The following is a 9,488-nucleotide window of genomic DNA, read 5'->3' on the forward strand; positions in this document are numbered from 1 at the left end:
CTATGAGTCGGGTCTGACTCGAGGGCACATAACAACAACAACAACAACATTCTCCATTCAAGAGCAAGTTTCAGAGTCTATTCTGACATTTAGTTCTGTCTTTTCTTCCTTTCCTGTCTTGTTAATGATCTTTTGCTTCTTTCTTGAATGATATTCTTGGTGTTATCCCACAACTCATCTGGTCTTCAATCATTGGTGTTCAGTGCATCAAATCTATACTTCAGAGGGTCTCTAAATTCAGGTGAGATATAACCAAGGTCATATATTGGCTCTTGTGGACTTTTTTCATTTCTTTCAGCTTCAGCTTAAACTTACATATGAGAAATTTATGGTCTGTTCCACAGTCAGCTCCTGGTCTTCTTTGACTGAAGACACTGAGCTTCTTCATAGCTTCTTTCCACAGTATAGTTGAACTGATTTCTGTGTATTCCATCTGGTGAGGGCTATATGTATAGCCATTGTTTATATTGTTGAAAAAGGTATCTGCAATGAATAAGTTGTTGGTCTTGCAAAATTCTATCATGCAATCTCCAGCGTCATTTCTATCACCAAGGCCCTATTTTCCACCTACCTATTATTTTTCTTTGTTTCCAACTTTCACGTTACAATCACCAGCAATCATCAATACATGTTGATTGTATGTTTGATCAGTTTAAGACTGCAGAATTTAGTAAAGATCACCAATTTATTCATTCCTCTCTTTAGTGGCTAATGTGCAAATTTGAAATAATAGTAAGATTAACTCATCTTCCTTGTAGGTGTATGGATATTATCCTAAAACTGACAGCATTGTACTGCAGGATAGACCTTGAAGAATTCTTGTGAGGATGAATACCACACCATTCCTCTTCAATTTGTCATTCCAGGCATAGTTGATAAAATGATTATTTGATTCAAAATGGCCAATGCCAGTCCATCTCAGCTCACTAATGTCTCAGATGTTGATCTTTATGCACTCCATTTCATGTTTGACAACGTCCAATTTTCCTACATTCATATTTCACACATTCCATGTTCCGATTACTAATGAACTTTTGAAGCTCATTGTTCTCATTTTGAGTCATGCCCCATCACCAAATGCAGGTCCTGAAATCTTTACTCCATCCGTGTCATTAAAGTTACTCTACTTTGAGGAAGCAGCTCTTCCCCAATTATATTTTAAGTGCTTTCCAAACTGAGGGGCTCATCTTCTATCACTATATCAGACAATGTTTCAGTTTTCCAGTAATATATCAGACAGTATTTCACTGCTATTCATAAAGTTTTCACCAGTCAATTCTCTGAAAAGTGGATGACCCTTTCTTACTTCCCAGTCTATCTTAGTTTGGAAGCTCCACTGAAGCCAGGACACCATGGGTGATCCTGCTGGTATTTGAAATACTGACGGCCTAGGCTCCAGCCTCAGAGCAACACACAAACCACCACAGTACAACAGACTGTGGATGACTCTGCTGATAGTGAAATACCTGAGGCCTAGCTTCTAACATCATAACAACACACAAGTCACTACAGTGTAACAAACTAACAGATGAGTAGTAATTTTTAGAAATGGGTAGAAAATTTTACAAGAATCTGTACTCCCAAAAGTTAATGGGAGATGAGTGAAAAGTTTATGGGAGATGGGTAAAAATTAAGAGCACTTGTGGTGTAGTGCCTACGGCATTTGACTACTAACCAGAAGGCCAGTGATTCAAACCCACCAGCCACTCTTCAGAAAGAAGGTTGGGCAATCTACTTCCCCAGTGATACCTCCTTAAAAACCCAAGGATGGGTCACTATGAATCGGATCCGACTCGACAACAGTGAGTTTGGTGTTTTGTTGTTTGTTTTTTTGTTTCAGTGGAAACTAGCTTTTAATCAGGTTTACAATTCTTGGAAATTGATAGAACAATCTAGAAAACTATACATCTGTTTAAGGATAGATCATAGAAGAGAAAGGAGAAATTTACTTTAGGTTTTTCCACTACATATGTTTTAAATTGTATAAATGAAACAGAAGTGACACGTAAGAGATGATGTTAGGTAATAGATCAAAAATTTATGGTTTGGCTAATCTCTGCAAATTGTAATTAAAATACTTTTAAAAGAGTATCTCAGACCCATCATGGCTTCTATTTTCCCATTGGCTGAGACATGGTATTACATTACTTAAATTCATAAATGTGTAGAAATATTCTCTGACATTTCTTTAAAATATATTTAATGTTCACATAATCATTTAGAAGTAAAAATCAAATAATACAAATCAATATAGGTTATACAAAACAAAAATAAAAGAAATAGAATTGTTTGCCACAAATAATTATTATTTTTTATTTCCATTTTTTAACTCATACAGTAAGCTTCATTTGTAAATATGTTTTCCTCTATTTTGGAACTCTATGATTTAATAATTATCTTCTTTATAAGATATATATATATATATATATATATAAACATTTCAACTAAAATCAAAACTTAAGGTAATGCAGTCTTAAATATTAAGAAGAAGACAATATAACTGAAGGATGATATGCTTTAATTAAGGCAGGTCAAACTGTTTAATTGAGATGTCAGGCTCAAGGTTGATATACATGAAGTGGTCAGATCAAACACGGAGATAGTACCACCCAGGTCACTTGGATCAAGACCAACTCCTGGGGGGACAACAGATATTTGAGTCAGATTACCCAACTGGGTAATTTGTCCTTCTTGCCTTATCTAGTTTTTCAAACAAGTCATTTTCAAAACCAAACTATAGTTTTAGTATCTTTGTGAATCATTGCTTGAATTTTCTCTTTTCTCTTTCCCAATCTCCTACTACCTTGCCACTAAGATCACATTTTGTTAATCCTTATAACATAGACCTTTTTCTCTTTTAATATCTTTATTGTAATTTGTGTGAAAATTTACAAAGCAGGTTCATTTTATCTCAATAGTTCATACACATTTGGTTTCATGGCACTAATTACAATCCCAATAGTAAACAGCTCTCTTCCCTGTGTCTACTCCTTCCTTGAGTCCTTCTTATCTATGTTTCCTATCTATCCAGATTTCTCCCTATGCAAATGCTGCCCTTCTAATCTCTCAAAGTTGATTGATTGAAGAAGTTCATCTTCATGGAGTAGGTAAGTGCTTCTCCCTGGGGTAAGTGTTCTGCTAGAAAACCTTTCTATTTTTTGACTGAGATCTAACTCATGGAAGGGAGACCAGTTCCATCCCTGGAAGGACAAGCTGAGACCACAGTGTAAGGGTTTTCACCAGTTTCTATCCAACCAGTAATTCTGGTAATCTTTGCGGTTTTAAATTTTGTTCTACATTTTTCTCCCACTTTATCCAGGATCTCCAACATTGATCCTTTCTGAGCAGTTGTCATTGGTAGACAGGCACCATGTAGTTCTTCTGGTCTCAGGGTCATGAAGGCTGAGGTTCCCCTGATCCATCAGATCCTTGGACTAATTGTTTCCATAGGACTTTGATTTTCTTTACTCTCCTTTGCTCCAGAGACCAATAGTTGCATCTTAGATGGCCATTCAAAATTGTATAATACTGTGGTTGATATTCACCAAAGTAGGATATAGAATGACTTAAGTACTATTTTGCACCAACTTAACTTGAAGTCCCCTGAGACCATGGTGACTAGCCAACAGGTCCAGTGACTCACTCCTTCAAGGTACTTGGTTGTTCCTGATAAGCTACCCCAAACTTGTTCCCTGTTACTTCCATAATGAATATGGATATTTTTGTAGCACAAATGTACTACTGTTTTTATCACCATAATGTGAATTTCAAAGAATCTAGGATTACTTTTTATCTATTTTGTATTAATATAAACTAGCATAACTTCTAATGCATATCTACTCAGTATATACTTTATTGACTTGAATAAAACTTTAATTTTCAATACATTAAGTCTGTATTTTATGTTTTGTCTATATAAATATATTTGTGTAAGAAAGATAGTCAATTTTGGAGATACTTCACATCTTTACGAGGCAATGTGTCCTTTGTCTTATTATTCTCATTCAGCATGTTCTCAATGCCTTTTTTAGGGTTTCCCATTTATTAGTGCTCTAGTTTATATTCTTATTCTGATATAGTGATCTTTCTAGATTTCCTCAGCATCTCCCTTTTGTGTGTATTTGCCTAAAGTGCTTCTTTTGGGGCTCATTGATAGGAAGAAAAAGTATGATTGCTTCCAAAAGATAGAAGAGTACATAGCTGTTTTTATTATCCAACATTTTAATTACTAATCATCCTTTTCAAAAACTCTATTATGAAACTTAAAATATCATAGGTTTTTAAGACACAAAGACTTGGCAACTTATGACAAGATGGTGGAACAAGCAGACACACTACACAGACCCTCTTCAACAAAGCAATAAGAAACAAATAGAAGCAGATTCAGAAAATAATCCTGGAGCCTTGAACTTTGAAGAGAAGGATAAAGACATGGATTGAATACCATCTGGTGGAAGAACCTCACTGGTAACAGTGAATAAGGACACAGGCAGAGCTGGGAGTGTTGGCTGTCCTGATGGCACAACCAGTTTGAATATTTACAAGTGGCATTGGGTCATATATATATATAGATGTAACCAATGAAAGAGCTCCAAAATACATAAAGCAAATATTAACTATATTTATTGAAAGGAAAAAATAGATAACTCTACAATAGTAGTGGGAGACTATAACATACCACTTTCTTTTCTTTTCTTTTAATTTTCATTGGGATTTGGGTGAAAGTTTACAGAGAAAATTCATTTTTCATACAGCAGTTCACATACATTTGTCTCATGACATTAACTACAATTTCCCACAATGCAACACCTCCCCTCCAACTTCTTCCCATATTTATCTCTTCCCTGTGTCCTTCCCTCACATGAGCTCCTGCCCCCTGAGCTGTCTCCCTGTGCATAAATAGCCCTTATATTCTCCCATGATTGATCTCTCCAAGGAGTGTATCTACTTCATGTAAATTTTCGGCTTATATGCCTGCTTTTTGTTTGGCTGGATGCCACAAGAGTGGGTTCAATTCCAGACCTGAAGGGCAGCTAGTGGCCATAGTCAGAGGGATTCCACCAGGCTCTATCAGACCAGCAAACCTGGTCCCTTTTTTTTTTATGATTTTGAGTTTTGTTCCACATTGTTCTCTCACTCTACCCAGGATCTTCTACATTGACCTCTCTCTGAGTGGTTGACAGTGGTAGCTGGGCACCATCTAGTTCTTCTGGTCTTATAGTCCTATAGGCTGAGGATTGCCTGGTGTACCAGTTCCTTGGACTAATTTTTTCCATGGATCATTGATTTTCTTCATTTTTCTTTGCTCTGGATGAGGAGAGACCCATCATTGCATCTAGATGGTTGTTTGCAACTTTTAAGATCCCAGTTGCTACCCACCAAAGTAGGATATGGAACAATGTTTTTATGAAGTGTATTATGCCAATTGAGCTTGATGTTCCCTGCAACCATGGTCCCAAGCCCACAGGTCCAACTACTCATTCTCTCTGGGTAGCTGGCTATGGCCAAGAAGTGACCACAACCTTGCTCTTGTCAGCTTCAGTATACACTTGGAAATTCTTACAGAGCATACAAATACACCTGTAGAAATATGGTCTCCCAACTCTGTACATGGTCATGGACACACATGCCCCTGCATAGACATACCTAATTGTTCAGCCTGTCCACCCATCTATCCACCGGTATATCAATGTTTGCCATCATTGACAATGCAGTACTGTGTACCACATCACTTTCAAAGATAGACAGAACAACTAGAAAAAAAAGTCAACAAAATCAACCAACCTGGCTTCATAGATATATACAGAGCACTCCACCCAACAGAAACACAATACACATTCTTCTCCAGTGCACATGGATCATTCTGCAGACTAGACCTTATATCAGGACACAAAACAAGCCTCGATAAATTCAAACACATTGAAATACTACAAAGCATCTTCTTAGATCACATTGCTATAAAATTAGAAACCAAAGGTCGGAAGAACAAAGAAAAAAATATCAAATATGTGGAAACTGAATAACACTATGCTCAAAACCTGCTGGGTAACAGAATAAATAAAGTTTAAAATAAATAAATAAATTCATAGAAACAAATGAGAATGAAGATACAACTTACCAAAACCTTTAAGACATAGTGAAAGAAGTACCCAGAGGTCAATTTGTAGCAATAAATACACACATCAAAAAAGAGGAAAGAAACTAACTCAACAACTCCAACAATTAGAAAAAAGCAACAAAAAAAACCTACAGTATCCAGAAATAGGGGGAAAAATAGAGATGAACAGACATAAAGCAGAAATCAAAAAAAAAAAAAAAAAAAATGGAGAAAATCAACTAAACAAAAAGCTGATTCTTGAAAAGATTAACAAAATTGACAAATCACCAGCAAATTTAACAAAAAGAAAAAGAGGATGAAAACAACACAAATAATGAATTTAAAGGGCAACATAACAAGAGAACCAACAGAAATAAAAAAGGTAATAGAATACTATGAAGAACTGCACTCCAACAGATTTGAGAACCTAGAAAAGATAGACAAGTTTCTACATAAACAATCCCTGTCAGAGATAGAATACTTGAACAGACCCAAAAAAAAAGAAGAAATTGAGCAAGTCATTAAAAAAAACAAAACAAAAAACTCCCCCAGAAAGAAAAATTCTGGCCCAGTTAGCTTCAATGGACTATTTTTACCAAACTTTCAGGGAAAAGCTGACACTTATGTTACTCAAAGTAATCTAGAACATAGAAAAAGATGGAATACTCTCAAATTCATTCTATAAAGCAAGCAAAACACTGATACCAAAACTAGGGAAAGACACCACTAAAAAGGATCAATATCCCTCATGAATATAGGCACAAAAAACTTGAACAAAATCCTAGTCATCAGAATTCAACAACATATGAAAAAAATAATACATCAAGACCAATTTGGATTCATACCAGGTATGCAAGGATGGTTCTACATTAAAAAAAAAAAAAAGGCAATGTACTATACCACATAAATAAAATAAAAGAACTATATGATCATACTAATTGATGCAGAAAAGGCATTCAATAATATCCAGCACCCAATTGTGTTCAAAACTTTCAGCAAAAAGTGATAGAAGGTAAAATCCTCAACCTAATAAAGGGCATTTCACCAAAGCCAACAGCCAACATTATTGTTAATGGAGAAAGACATCGATTTTGGTCTTTTCTTCCTCTCCTGTCTTTTTAAAGACCTTTTGCTTCCTTCATGGATGATGTTCTTGATGTCATCCTGCAATTCCTCTGGTTTTTTGTCATTGGTGTTTAATGCATCAAATATATTCTTTAGATGGTCTCTAAATTCAGGAGTTATATGTGCTGTGTTGTGTTGCATATATTCAAGGACGTATTTTGGCTCTTGTGGAATTGTTTTAATTATCTTCAACTTCAAGTTAAACTTGCATATGAGCAGTTGATGGTCTGTTCAACAATCAGCTCCCGGCCTTGTTTTGGCTGAAGATATTGAGCTTCTCTCTCTCTTCTTGCGACAGATGTAATCAGTCTGATTCCTGTGTACTCCATCTGGCAAAGTCCACATATATAGCCACCATTTGTGTTGTTGAAAATAGGTATTTGCAATGAATGTCATTGATCTTGAAAAGCTATTTGATGCAATCTCCAGCATTATTTCTATCTCCAAGGACAAACATTCCAACTACCAGTGATTCTTCCTTGTTTCCAACTTTTGCATTCCAATTACCAGATAATCAGCATGCCTTGATGGAATGTTCAGTCAATTTCAGCCTTCAGAAGTTGGTAGAAATCTTCAGTTTTCCCATCTTTGGCTTTGGTGATCATACATTTGAATAATAGTAGTATTAACTACCCTTCATTATAAGCCTATGGATATTATCCAGTCACTGACAGCATTGTACTTCAAGACAGATCTTGAAACATTCATTGTGATGACGAATGCCATGCCATCCCTCTTCAATTTGTCATTCCAGGCACAGTAGATCATATGGTTGTGTGATTCAAAATGGCCAAAGCCAGTCCATTTCAGCCCACTAATGGCTATGATATCAATCTTTATGCATTCCATTTAATTTTTTACAACTTCTAATTTTCCTAGATTCATAGTTCATACATTCCCTGTTCAGATTATTAATGGATGTTTGCAGCTGTTTCTCCTCAGTTTGAATCATGCCACATCAGTAAATGGAAGTCTCAAAAGCTTTACTTTATCCATATCATTAAGGTCAGTTCTACTCTGATGAGGCAGCTCTTTCCCAGTCATATTTTGAGTATCTTCTGACCTGAGAGGCTCATCTTCTGGCACTGTATCTGACAAGGTTTCAGGGTTATTCATGAAGTTGCCCAGTAATGTATCAAACAGTGTTTCTCTACTATTCATAAGGTTTTCTCTGGCCAATTCTTTGAGAAGCAGATGCACTTTTCCTTCTTCTGAGTCTGTCTCAGTCTGGAAGCTCCACTGAAACCAGTCCACCATGGACAACCCTGCTGCATTTGAAACATGAGTGGCACAGCCTCCATCCTCACAGCAACACCCAAGCCACCACAGTACAGCAAACTGACAGACAAGTTTGTCTCTCTTAGCTGTTCTAAACCTGTCCGCCCTCCCCTTACCTGGATTCAATCCTCAGACCTGTCTTCCTGCTTCCTGCCTTTGGGTGGGGGCTTATTCAATGGAAAAAAGACTGAAACCATTTCCCTTGTGAGTGGGAACAAGACAAGGATGTCCTGTATTCTATCATCACTTCTATTCAACATTGTATTGGAAGTCCTAACCAGAGCAATAAAGCAAGAAAGGAAATAAAATATCCTAATTGGTAAGGAAGATAATAAAACTATCCTATTTGCAGATGATGTGATCCTAAAAAACCCAAGACACTCAGTGAAAAACTACTGGAACCAATTGAGAGATTTATCATAGTGACAGGATATAAGATCAACATACAAAAATCACTCAGATTCTTCTATATCAGCAAAGAGATTGCTGAAAAAGAAGTAAGGTGATCAATATAATTCATAATAGCCAATAAAAAAAAATATAAAATACTTGTGAATAAATATTTCCAGGGACACAAAAGACTTATAAAAATAAAACTACAATACACTGCTTCAAGAAACTCGTAACATATGTGCATAAATGGAAGAACATACCATGCTCATGGATAAGAAGATTGAACATTGTGAAAAACTTAACACTACCCAAAGCAATCTATACATTCAATGTAATCCCAATCCAGATTCAATCAGTATTCTTTAAAGATATGGAAAAAAGCTATCACTAACTTTATGTGGAAAGAGATATCAGATAAGCAAAGCACTATTGAAGAAGAAGAACAAAGTAGGAGGTCTCACACTCACAGTTCTCAAAACCTACTTACTATACCACCAGAGTAGTCAAAACAGCCTGGTACTGGTTCAATGAAAGACACATTGACCAGTGGAGCAGAATTGAGAATCCAGACATGGATCAATCAACCTATGGTCAG

Source organism: Orycteropus afer, unplaced genomic scaffold (genome assembly GCF_000298275.1).
Source record: "Orycteropus afer afer isolate SDZICR_OR568_19922 unplaced genomic scaffold, OryAfe1.0 scaffold00138, whole genome shotgun sequence".
Taxonomy (NCBI): Eukaryota; Metazoa; Chordata; class Mammalia; order Tubulidentata; family Orycteropodidae; genus Orycteropus; species Orycteropus afer.